This window comes from Narcine bancroftii, chromosome 11 (assembly GCF_036971445.1).
Source record: "Narcine bancroftii isolate sNarBan1 chromosome 11, sNarBan1.hap1, whole genome shotgun sequence".
NCBI classification, from domain to species: domain Eukaryota; kingdom Metazoa; phylum Chordata; class Chondrichthyes; order Torpediniformes; family Narcinidae; genus Narcine; species Narcine bancroftii.
In genome coordinates this window covers 93492515-93506276 of record NC_091479.1, presented here as the reverse complement: position 1 = coordinate 93506276, position 13762 = coordinate 93492515, and the positions used below count along the sequence as shown (strand labels likewise).

The following is a 13762-nucleotide window of genomic DNA, read 5'->3' as shown; positions in this document are numbered from 1 at the left end:
CAGATGTGTAGTGGAAACTATGCTGACCAGCTGCATCACAGTCTGGTATGGGGACACCAGTACCCTAGAGCCTAAAAGTTAGTAAACACAGCTCAGGACATGATGCATAAAATCCTCCCCACCATAAGGGTCCACACCACCCAACACATGCTCTATTCTCGCTGCTGCCAGGAAAGAGGTCTCGGGGCCACAAGACTCACACCTCCATGTTCAGGAACAGCTACTACCCCTCCACCATCCGACTCCTCAACAACAAACTCAAATTTTTCCATACTTAGATGAAGGGCTCATATATTTTTACCTTTGCTATATAAAAAAGGCAGTGTTTGACCTGCTGATCTATAGTCTAGTATTTGTTTTATATCAGAATTATCTATTTTACGTAAGAATGGGATAGCATGCAAAACAATGTGATAATGTAATTCTATTCTATTCAATTAAATATGGTCCTCCATGAATAAGTAATTAATTCAATTATCACTTCAATTATTATGGATAACAATAATATTTTTGTTTGTCATTTTAATTAGGTAAAAATGAGCCTGCATCTTTCAACCCACCATTATCCCCCAGCACAAGGTTGTGAATAGAATTTGTCATTTTATTCTGACAATGCTGCAGGTATATTAGGTATAAAATTGCACAAAGCTCTGCGACTTTCCCCTAGTTCAGTATCATTTAAATCTGAGTGAAATAATGCTAGCTATTCTGTAACTAATTTTGATTTAACTCTGATTGTTATCTTCTACTCTATCCTTTTGAGATGCAATTTATTCAGCATGTTAAAATCCTGATATTCTGCACCAGTAAAATAGGTCATATATTGAATAATGGATAAGGCATAATGATTCAACAGGAAAAAGTCTCAAGGGTTTAGTGCTGGACCCATTGTTTGTAATCTATATCAATGATTTAGATGAAAATGTACATGATATGATTAGCAAGTTTGTAGATGACACTAAAGTATTTGGCATTGTAGATAGTGTAGATAATTGTCAAAGATTGCAGGATGATCTTGATCAATCAGGCAGGTGGGCAGAGGAATGATCCATGGAATTTAATACTGAGAAATGTGAAGTGTTGCATCTTAGGAGACCTGACATGGGTCGAACCTACACAGTGATCTACGGAATGCTGTAGAGCAGACCCATCTAGCAGCACAGGTACAGAGTGGTAGATTGGGTGGTTAAAAAAAAAAAACTTATGACACATTGGCCTCCATCAGTCAATGTACGGACTATAGAAGTTGGGAAGTCATGTTGCAGTTGTATAAGAGCTTGGTGAGGGCCCACATTGAGAATTGTGTTCAGTTTCAGTTATCGAACAAAAGGAAAGATGTTGTCAACCTGGAAAGGGTAGCACAAATTGTATTTTTACTGAGATCTTATTTCTTTCAGCATACATCAAAACACAAGTCGGGATATGAAATCAGCTGGTGGAAATTCTAAGCAAAAAAACATTTTTTTTGATATGTTGAGTTTTAGTCTTTTCACTTTCATTCCTGACTTCTAACATCTGCAATATGTTGATTTGTACTAATATCTGAAGCCCATAAGTCTTTTATACAAAGCCGTCTGCTTCAACTTAGGGATTCAATAATCTTTCTCAAGAGTCCAACAATTCAGTTCTCTCTCTGAAGTACTCGAGGAGTTTAGAAGAGCCATATCTTCCAATTTTGTGGCTATTTCCACTTATCTCTCTTTTAAATTCTGAATAAAACCTTAATAATGAAACCAGTTGCTATAATACTTTACAGAAAAGTAGCTTTGACCTTTTCAAAATATCTTATATGCTAAAAAGTTATAAATTAGAGGGAAGCAGTTATAATAATGATTCAAGTTCCAATTATGTTTAAAGTATGAAAAGTCATAAATTTCTATGCAGTACCTCATTTTTATTATACACCAGTAATTTTCTGAAAATGAGGGCTTATTGATTGAAATATGCACAATCTGTGAACTAATCACAGAGGCAATTTTTTCCAAGTATTACTAAGTTGTCATTCTTTAATCCACACTCTTATGCATTGTCTTTTATTTGTTAAATTGTGTAGACTAAATTTTGGAAGGCAAGTGTAAGACATTTGATGACTGACCTTGACTAACGTTACTGTAGAGATATGTGGATTATGCTGCTTTATTCTGAAGACTGGATAAGATAGTTGAAGTCTATTTGGCTGCTTAAAAGGTTCGAGATGATCAGAATATGTCAGGGCGCAGCAACTTCTCCATTATTGGAGATGTTAAAATTTCTGTGCAATAAATTGTTGGGCACTATCAGTTGCCCCAATAATCGCAATGACAAAGACTTGAGGGGAATAGGGCTTTATTGCACAGAAGACTTGAGCTGGCCCGGATCCAAACTAGGGAAGGGAAAGGTGGCCCGCCCTTGATGGCCTAAGTTCCAGGGGAGGAGTCCAGGTAAGAGAGTCATCAGGGAGCGGGCCAACCTGAGCCAATTAGCATTACATTCTAATAATTAAACAATGATCCATTTTAACAAGTAGATGGGTCACCTGAGCAGGCTCAAGGCAGGCTGGATTTCTGCTCCAGATATATTACAAATGTTTAATGTCCGATGCAATCATAAACCACCAATTCTTAGAAGATAAGATTTAGCCAACAGTTGCCATTCGGCATGACTTGACTGATAGAATAATCCTGCCCTGCTTCTGAGGTTTAAATCATGTTTTTATTATGATCTGGAAAATCTCCACCATGGGGTCATTTTTCCAGTACCAACATTTTCAGGTTGATATTATAGTGAATGGCTACTCAATATTATGTCTACTTGTTTCCTCCTGCTTATGAGCTGTCACTGCATTCAAACCCTTCCCTCCCTCACCAGTCCCCAGTCTATCACGCTGCATCTCTCTCTCTCTCGCTCTCTCGCTCTCTCGCTCATTCTCACTCTTCTGCTTCTGTCATCCAACTTTCCACTCACCCTCCCACATCTGGCACATCTGTCCATCATCCTTCAACCCTCCTTAGTTCACCAATCCCTTCCTGGCCCCTGACTCCCCATCCCACACTTTCTACTGGTTGTCTCCCCTTCCCACAAATCAGTCGATAAAGAAATTTGATCTGAAATGTTGACAGTGCAAAGAGGCCAACTTTAAGGATGTTATAAACATGATAAACTATTGCAATTATAGAAATATACCTTACTCATTTATTCAAGATTGTCATATCCAATACTATTATTTCTCCATTCATGCACAGTTATTGCTGCAATAACATTTGAGTTACAACTCTATTGAATGTGACCCTTGATCATCAAGGGTGAATTAAAGAAAAACTGATTCTGGTTGTCAATTCAAAGAATGCAATATAGTTGAAGATAGAATCTTGCAACTATATTTTGAAGGCTTGAATTTAGATTTCTCTTCTATTAAACATCAACTTTTCTAATGTGATAAAAATGATTCATCATCTTGTCTCTAAATGTGAAACAAATGATTCACAAAGTGGGTCATTGATGAACCATTTGTTTCTAAAGCGTCTGCATTGCAAAGCTAGGAGGTTATTTTCAATATCTGATATAGTGTCAGATAATAAGCAGTAAAATTAAAAGTGATATCTTTGGAACACACAGGAGAAATCTAAAGCAGCCATTCTCAATGTGGGGCCTGTGCACCTCCCAACCCCATCCCCATCTCGAGGGCTACAGCACCTTTAAGTAAAAACCTTGTTTTATTTTCTCCTCACTAACATAAATAATTTTTTTATGCAGTTTGGCTGGAGAGAAATATGGAAGAAACCAAAATTTGATGGCTTCACATGGAAGGGGGTCCATGAACTTTAAGCAGGGTCTTAGTGGGGGGCCATAGCTGATAAAAGGTGGAGAATGGCTCAAATGAATGAATGAAATTTAATCTTATGCCGGAAAACTTATCAGTTTGTGTGATTCACATCATATAAAATAATTAAATATGGTTTTTGATTTGGATTCATATATATTTGTAGTTTAAATAAAACCTTGAGCATTGATTCCAGTTGAAATATCTTTCCAACAATAAGGTAGACCATTTTATATTTTTTAATTTAATATATCAGGACGGGTTCAAATCTAAAATAACAGAAAGTCTTGTTCTTGAAAATGTAAGTTTCTTTTATTTATTAAAGATAGTAAAGTTTAATTTAACTACTTTATTGCTGTCTCCTTATCCAATTAAATGGCATTTCCTGCAAAAAATTAAAAAAATATTTCCCTTAATATCTTGTCCAAAACAAAATTGCAAGAATAAAAGAATTTTCTGTTTATCCATTCAATGTCTCTTAATTAATAAAAAGGACACAACATTATGATTTGATTAGGATCGTGTTTCTTTCTTCCAAAAATGCAGAGAATTGAATGCAATGTGGTACACTAATACCCCTGGTATCCGGTACCTATGGGCATTGATAGATGCTGGATAAGGAAATTTTCTGGTTACTTGAGATTGCGTGTTTAGTAGATTGGTGAATTAACGGTGAGATGTACCAATTTCAAACTTCTGTATATTTCAACTATTTATTTTCCACAAATATTTTTCTGGTTGCTCGAGTCTGCTGATGGCCTGAATTCTGGATAATGGGTTTTTTTTAACTGTATTTTGAATATTTTATTATCACAAAGTGTTGCTTAAATTAAAATTAAGAAATGACTAAAATAAACTAGTTTTGAGAGGAAAGCCACTGGGACAAGAACAAAGATATCAGCTTGACACATTGCTGTGGGCTGATAGTGAGGTTCTGATGGTGTTTGGTAAGTCCACTCGAGAAATGGAGAGGACATTCTGGGTGAGTGGGGGGTGGGGGGCGAATGATGCTGGTTCATGGTGGGGTGCAGGCAGATATTGGGATAGATATAGTGGCTTGGGGAAGCACTCCTGCTTCTCATTGGCCATTAGGAGAGCTAAAAAGGTATTTCCATCATTAACTCAACCACATTCATATCTTTGGAACTTATACATCTCTTGAAAACTGCATAAAGTAATAAAACAAAGGAAGTCAGCCTCATTATCAAGCAAACTGTACATAACCAATTAATGTCCTTCGGCTTGCTCACTCCCTCTGGAGTTGGGTGGTTTGAATGAATCAGACCCATTTTCAAATGATTTGTAATTTTAATTTCTGCTGTGCTATGGTTTCACCCATCTTTGGGAGCTATGATTCAGGACTAGGGTTAGAGAATGACTTGTCAGAGAAAATTACATAATCCTGAATACAATCTGGACTCAGCGGCCTCAGAACCTACTCAACCATCTCATTGAATATTAACTAGGTCAATCTACAACCTGCCATCATGAAACATTGATAGGATGCAAGAAAATGGAGAGTGGCCCTTCCAAATGAGGTAATAGTAATAGGTTGCCATATATTATGGCTGCCCATCCTATAAGATGATGATGGTTCCTTTCAGTCAGTTTGTGGGGTTTGATATGAGGGTACCCCACTCCTCAGAAAGGAACAGCATGTGTGTGGATGGATTTAGGTGAGTAGGGGTTGCACAGGTCCAGACCCACTCTCTTGACATCCCCTCCCAGATCCAGTGACATGGTAAGGTCCAAAATGGCTGGGGGAAGGTCTGTTGCAGTGAATGGCCAGACCCGCTTTGATGCAAGGGATGCCTTTTCCATGCCAACGGCACCTGTTTGATAGATGGCATGAACATATCCTCCTTTGGAATGTTCACCTTGTATGGGTGTGTTGAGCAGGTTTATGTACAGTAGATCAGTACAACATCATGGGCTGAAGGGCCTGTAATGTGCTGTAATCTTCTTTGTTCAATGGCAGTGCCTTGCAACCTTTTATTTTCCATCCACATTAGTAACCCTTTACTAACCACTGAGCTCCTATGCCATAGGAAGGTGCTCTGCGGCTAGTAAGGGATTGCTTAAGGTGGTATGGAGTGAATGAAAAAAAAGGTTGAGAATCCCTGTTCTCTGCTGTCTGACAAAGGAGGTCTGTGCACCTTTCGGCACACGAGTTCGAGTTCCCTTCCAGGGCTCAAAAAAATACAAATATTTAAAGAGCGTGGCGGTGAGGAGGGCGGTGGAATCGGAGCTCTTTAAACATTTAAATAAACAGAAAAAGTTTGAAAAGTGTCAGGAGCCCCAACCACAGCCTCAACTCTGAAAAGCAAAAACAAAATGGAACTACCTCTTCCGATGAATGACATTCCAAATTGATTTCTGAAGAAAATTAATGGTGACTTAAAATTATTAACACTGTTTCCAATGGCTGATTCTGTGTTTATGTGGAGCAATAATTAAAAAGAGCTACTGAAATAATTTCATCACTGATATTTGGCAGCAGCTTCAGAAGTAAAGGAATCCATTCAATAAATAAAACAGCTGCACAACAGTGAAGCAATTCATGATATTTTATTAATGTGATACAGCCATTTAAATCAATCATTTATCTGTCACATAACAATCTTACATTTGCTGCAAAACCTTTGCAATTAATCACAGTCAGCTGAGCATCAGCCGCTGCCTGTTAAAAATCTCCAACTAGTATTTCCCCACCACTGTTTGCCTTTGCTTAGATGCACTCTTGTTAATTTACACTTCATGTAGTATTCATCCTGAAGTAAGGCAACCTACCTGTATTTGATAGACCTTTCTCATATATATCACATATAAAATGAATTGGATCTTTTATTTCCTGCTGCGAGCCAATATGCCTTTCAATCATCTCCCTGACAATTTACCACCCAGCTTCCTCTGTACTTATTACTTCCCATGTGGAAATCACTATTGATTTCCCTCTTGATGGTTCAACTATTCATTATATTAACTCATTGGTGCATACATCTTCAAGCAAATTATTGCCTTGTACTATTAAGAATGCTCACTCCAATGTGAGGAAAAATGTATTTCTTGTCAATATTGCAATATATAATTGCAACCAAAATTGTATCTTATTCTCTTGTGCCTTGATATTTATCCACACACATGCTGCAAACTTGGAAGCTCCAAAATCCAAACTAGAATGTTCAAAAGGTATAATATTTTGTTAAACCATCTAGTTACCTTAAAATTAAAAAAAAACAAGGACACAGTTCAATCATAACATCATGTGCAATTGCCCCATGCAAGCAAGGTTATCCAAGTGTTTGAGAGCAGTACAAATATTAAGGTTATTGAACATCTTCTGACAAAAATCACAAAATGAGCAAATGAGGACGTGTCAGTTATTTTGTCCCCATTGGAATGAATCAAAACAGATGACAACATTGCTTGTTCCAATTCTTGTTATTCCTTCTATATTTAGAATGAATTATGGGTGAACGTGATAACATTAACATTCATGTGGGCAGAATGAAAATTAACAAGCTGTGCTGTGTGATTAGTGTCATACACCTTGCTAAATTTAAGAAATAAAACCCCACTCAGATCTATGGCAGGTTTTGGATAGGGGCACCAGATCTAGACTTTAGATTTGTATGTGAATGCCTCAGAAAGAATAAAGTGGATAACTGAAAATACAGCATCAAAACAAATCAATTTTAACAACTCACTCATCACTAAACATGACTTTAGTTCAATGATTAATGGACATGTCACTTTTAGAATGTCAATCGCATTGAGAAATGGCAATGCTAATTGAGGGGCAAATGCATTCTTTGTACAGTAAAAGACTAAAAGTAGTAGATTGTAGTTCTAATGCCTGTATTAATTTCTGTGAACAGTGCTCTCATACAGCTCTAATCTTCCCAAAGAGTTTGTAAGATCAGTGGGAGTGTATATCATTCAAATAGAATAACAAATTTAAGGTATGTATAAGCCTTTACTAGATTTGTTGTTCAAGACATTTCTCTACCCACCCATATAATTTCCATTTGATATCCCTTTTGCTACATCAGTTTGCTGGTTTTACTCCCATGTCATAACTTATCTTGCCAGAAATGGGGAGTTTGCCCATTTAAAGGACAAAGGGATGTGTTCCACTATTTTCCACTATTTTCTAGAGGATGTCGAGCAGATGAAACCTCTGAAGAATTCTCGTCTCTCAGTTCAACATGTTGAAGACAGCAATGGGTTTCACATAATCACAGGACTTCCTAAACCAAATCAGTGGAACAGCTCTAAATAAAGATTCTGTTCATTCAAAATGGAACGTCAGATTAGGAATTTATGCAACAACAATAATATGAATGTTAGTGTTTTTGATGCAGCTTAAGATGTTGTTAGCAAATAAAGCTTGATACTACACCAGGATTGAAGGGTGTCCACTTAGAACAGAGAAATTTCTTTAGCCAGAGGGAGGTGAATCTGTGGAATGTGTGTTCACAGGTGGTTGTAGAAGCCAAGTCATTGTGTGTATTTAAGGCAGAGATTGATAGGTTCTTGACTAGCCAGGGCATCAAAGTTTACAGGGAGAAGGCTGGGCAGTGAGGATGTGTGGGAAAGTGGATCAGCTAATGATTAGATGCAGGCAAGATTCGATGTACTGAATAGCCTATTTCTGCTCCTTTGCCCCATGGCCTTGTATCAAGAGATATTTGGATGAATAGGAAATATAATGAATATCATAAAACAGGAAAGGGGAATTAAAAAGTGGATTGGTTTATAAAAAAAACACAGCTTATGACTTTGGCAACTGGCCATGGGATGGAGTGAAGGTATTCAGGAATGTAGGGTGGAGGTTACAGAGACAGAGGGGGTTAAGGTCATGGAGAGATTTGAAAACAAGAATAAGAATATTAAAAATCGAGTCTTTGCTGAATTTTCTGTTCAAGAAGGTCACAAAGCAAAGTGATGATGGGTGAACAGGACTTGGGATATGGGAACCAGAATTTGAGATGATTTCACATTCACAGGTTGCATATCAAGGACCCTGAAGAGGAATATTTTGGGACAATTAAGGTGAGCTTTAAAAAATAAACAAGACCAAGTCTTTAAGCAGTGATCACCTGAGTCAGATGCAGATCAGGATAATGTTTTGGAGGTAGAATTAAATGAAGCGAGTGAAGGGTTGGATATCTTGGGACCAAACATGAGACCAAGATATAAACAGTCTGGTTCAATTTTATCAACTCCTATAAAGATGGAAAGGGTCTTTGGTTAGGGAGCTTGAAATAGGACTTGGAATGGTTTCACTCTTGGTAGCTGGAAAATATTTCATCCGATGTTTAACTGTTGAACAAGCAATCTGACCATTGCATCACAGTGAATGGGTCAATAAGGAAGCAGAATATAGTTTATCCGCTGAGAAAAAAAAAACCATAATGGCTTAGAAGTTCAGGCTATTTTTTAACAGAGGAGAAAGAGGCAGCTCATTTTGTTTGAAGACTGGGTGACCTTAATGTGACTCTCCGGAAACTCGGGAAGTAGAAGGACCTTGAAAATCATTGGTGAGGTTGGAAGAAGGATGAAATTGATGGCTAGAGCTGTGAAGTTGAAAGCTGGGGTTAAGCCCATCAATGTTTTGACATGGGTCTGGAGGAGGTCACTTCAGATTTCTTCAGCCAAAGTTTAATTATACTATCCAGCACAAGCAAGGGACAACAGATAAAGTGAGAAGCTGAGGATAGTGCCAAGAGCCTAAGAGCCAAACATTTGTCCGACTCAGCACCTCCAATATGATGGGTAGAGTGGATCAACTATGGATAAATGCACACTGCAAAAATTGTGCATGAATGGTGTTGAGCATGAGGATTTTTTTTGTGTGATGACATCTTAGTTCGTTCAAGGATTTGTGGCTCAAGAGCTCTTGCTTCAGGTGCTGAGGATGGTACAACGTTTGATGAAGCCTACTCAACTTTCAGGAAGTCCTTCGCACTTGTATGTTTTTCAATTCTGCCTTCTAAAGTAACCTGACTGCCTCCTAGATTTATTTGCAAGGATTATGCTTGTATTTCACATATGCAACATCACATCATATCTTAAGCTGTAACCGACGATAAATTATAACTAGTCAAAATTTTCAGAGTTAATCAATGCAATTTTTTCTCCTCTGAGTTAATGTTTCCATTGATGTTTTTCATGTCAGAGACTTGGTTTATTTAGCAGTTAATTTCTATTGTTTTTTTTTGCCATTATTTTCACTGAGCTAATTCTACTCGATTCTTTCCTCTGTTCTTTTCCTCACTATTCAACAAGACTGGATTTATGGTACAGCCCTTTCATCATATTACTGTGACCTGGTGGGACAACCGTGCATTCCATGACTCATCCCTCAATTATCTCCGCTGCTACCATGGAAACAGAGGCACCCACAATAACTATGACAACGTATGTTTAACACTTTAAACTTTCCTAGAATATGCTCATGCAGATTCTTAATATCTGGATCTACATTACAAAGAATGTATTGCATAAACTAAGCCATTCTCTATGCTGGTTTATATGTCTGCACAGTTTTATTTTCCTTAACATCTTCATATTGACTCTTATCATATTTGTGAGTTAGTTATATACTTGAAGAATCATGAACTACAAAGTTACTGAATTCGTGCTTGAAGATGGAATTGCACTGGAGAATTGTAGTCAAGAGAGAATGGGCCAAAGGCCTTCATCTGTGTCATAAAATTTCTATAATTTACAAAATATTATGTGTACTTCTGCAGACATTTCTATCTGAAAGGCTATAATGTGGTGCTCATTGAATAATATTCCAAAAGATGCGACATGCATATTAATCTGATCTTTATCTTGCTTAGCTCCACCTATAACTCTACAATCAATCTTCGTCTGAATATTATATTGTAGCTTCTTCTATGTGTTTAACTGATAAATTATTCATAATTACAAAAACTGTGCATTGAACCTCTATTTGGAAAATGATGCATGATATTAATGCTTCCTTACATTTGCCAAACTGAGAGACTATGATTGACAAGTTCCACACATTGAAATGCACTTTACATAAATATTTGTGCAGCAAAAATCTGCTTGGAAATGAACATCCATGATAATGAATTAAAGGACATTATAAATATTCATTTGATTTAATGAATCTGTACCATTCAATTTTATTTGCAGCTTTTTCAAAGTGAAAAAGCAGGGCCTTGTCAAAATAATATTATTACTTTGGGTGTGAAATAGCCAGGGCTGGAGGTAGCTGAGTACATTTTGAGTTCTACTCTTGCTTTATGCTTGGAGTGGAAGGGACAAAATAACCTCAATGAATTATTAATTAAAATTGAATTTTTTTTAATAATTGTCCACATCAGCTGCCTTGTTGTTCCATGAACAGGCATAAAATGGCATTTTAATCACTACAGGATCATAAACCAGAGAAAATCCAGCACATCTAAATATTATAGTTAAGAGAATATTAATCTTGTCCAGAACGTACTCGGAAAAGACAGAGGGATGGACATGTGTCCTTCATTGCAAACAGTAATCACACATTGTATGGTACTCCATTTCCAAAATTCAGTTCAATTTACTTCATTCATTTTAGTACATTTGATGGAAGACAATTTTTTATTCTCTATTTGATAAAGCTCTATTCTCAAAAAAGTGATCCTATTATAATCTGACCTCAAATCATCAAACTGTATACACATACTGTATTAATTATAAATAGGTTTTGGTAAAAATACTCACTGATATTCTCCAAAATTAACATATTTATATGATTTTCTGAAATTATAATTTTTAAGATATCAGTTCCATTGATGCAGCTGGTTTTGAGGGGATGAATATAATCCCAGATATTCGAATGGCACTAGGAACAAATATACCATTGATTGCAGTGCAGACAGGATTTTTGTTGTCTATCTCTTTACCTGTCTGCAGCAACTTGCAAGCACTGAACATACTGATCGAAAAGCAGTGCAACTGCATAGCTAAATTTAAAAAAAAAAGAATATGTTGGAATGGCACAACAGGATAAATCGTACCTGAGAAGGGAGGAAAGAGTAAAATGGCAGCTGCTGCAACATTAGGTTTCTTTGAAGTTCATTTTCAGGGACTATCACCACTGACGTGGCCAACAGTTCAGCTGTAGTTGCCCTTGAGAATAAATAGTGGGAAGTATTGGTGTCTTTCTGGTAAAGGAAGTCATGCACATTGCTGCTGTGAGTCGCGTTCCAGGACTTGGACCCAATGATGGCGAAGGACTGGCAATTTATTTCCAAAAATCAGGATGGTGTGTATGATTGGAGGAGAACCTACAGGTGGGATAGTGTTCCCAAACACTGCTCTTCTTGTTGTTCTTGGTGGTGGGAACTGCTGTCAAGTAGCTGCAGTCACTGAGCCCCAGTAAAGAGGCCTGCTTTATCCTGAATGGTGGTAAAAGAGTGAAACATGAAAGTCCACAGGCGCTGCGATTGCATTAAAAACACAGAGATGCTGGAGGAACTCAGCCTGTCTCAGAGGATCTTCAGGAGGTAGAGACACATTACTGATGTTTCGGGCCTGAGCCCTCCTTCAAAGTAACTTGGAGAAGGACTCAGGGCTGAAAAGTTGGTAATATATCTTCAACTCCTGTCTTTTTACTGAATGGTGACGAGTCTCTCCAGTGCATTTGGAGACCATTCCATCACACTCCTAGCAGGTGTTTTGAAAATGTCGGAAAGGCCTTGAGTTATCATGAGGTGAGTAATTCACTATAGCATGACAAGTCTCGTGCTATTTCACTGCAGTACTGTAACTAGTACATCTGAGTTTCTGATCAATGATGATGCCCTGAATATTAATAGTGGCACACTCAGCAATGGCAATCCCATTGAATGTCAAGGCCAGGGGATGAGACTCTCTGGTTTCTCTCTTCACAAATGTTCACTAACCTGCTCTCTTGTGTATTTCCAGCATCTTCTGCTTATGTCTGCCTTGCTGATTATGAGTTAAATGCTTTAGAAGCAGCCAAATATTAACGTAATTTACGATGAAACTGCATTACTTAGTCAGCATGCATTCCCAAAGGTGAAGTGTTCTGTGGCTCGAGTAAGTGTTGATGAGTGTTCTATTAATGAATCTGATACTGAAAACATGGAAGAACGAGTACTAACATTTTTAGTTGGTGCAATGGAGAACCTGAACTTTGATGTGTTCTGTGCTTGCACACAATGGTGGGAGAGTGGGTGTGTCGATCCACTCCAAGCGCAATCAGACATCAGTGAAAACAAACAGTAAATGCTAGAGGAATTCAACCTGTCTTGCAGCACCCCTAGGAGGTAAAGGAACGTCACCGATATTTTGGTCCTGAGATTTTCTTCAAGGTATAAGCAAAACACAGGTAGGTGCTTCAATAAAAACTGGGAAAGGGGAAAAAATGGGAAGGAAAGGAGTCCAGATCGACAGACAAAAGGTGTTAGACCCATCTGCCAACAATTTATTTTAATCAGTATTTGCACCAAACACTCCTTCCATACCCTCACTGAACTCCTCACAAATCAAAACTCACATTTGCCAGTTATTTCATTATGTCAGCCAGAAAAAATAATCACTTCTCACTTGAGTCACTTTTCTTCCTTTTTGTGAACAGGAGAAAATGGAGACCAGAGGAAGCAGAGAAATCCACGCTGGGATGAAGCTGAAGATTGAACCCTTAATGTATGTACTTAATGGAGCAGCCTCTACCAGGACAGAAATTTCATTAGATTCACTAGACTCTGAGAGAATCAGTGTCTCCTCATTTTTATCTTAAATTTACTTCCATTAATCATGAGGTTAGGTTTGCTAGATCTAGTCTCTCCTACCAGTGAAAACAACTTTCCTGCTTCCATGTTATCTATTCCTTTTATAATTTTATATCTTTGTCACTCTTCTAAACTCCAGGTGACTTTAATCTCAAGTGCAAGTATTGACTTCGCACTTTCTGGC

At 37.6% G+C, this 13762-nt stretch overlaps 1 long non-coding RNA gene across 1 annotated transcript; it reads left to right on the top strand.

The window, feature by feature from the left end:
* Window positions 1-7680: 7680 nt before the first annotated feature.
* On the top strand, window positions 7681-13561 carry LOC138745628 (uncharacterized). The gene is made up of 3 exons (XR_011346372.1): window positions 7681-7761; window positions 10091-10222; window positions 13425-13561. It is a non-coding gene; the product is annotated as an uncharacterized lncRNA (long non-coding RNA).
* The last annotated feature ends 201 nt before the right edge of the window (window positions 13562-13762 follow it).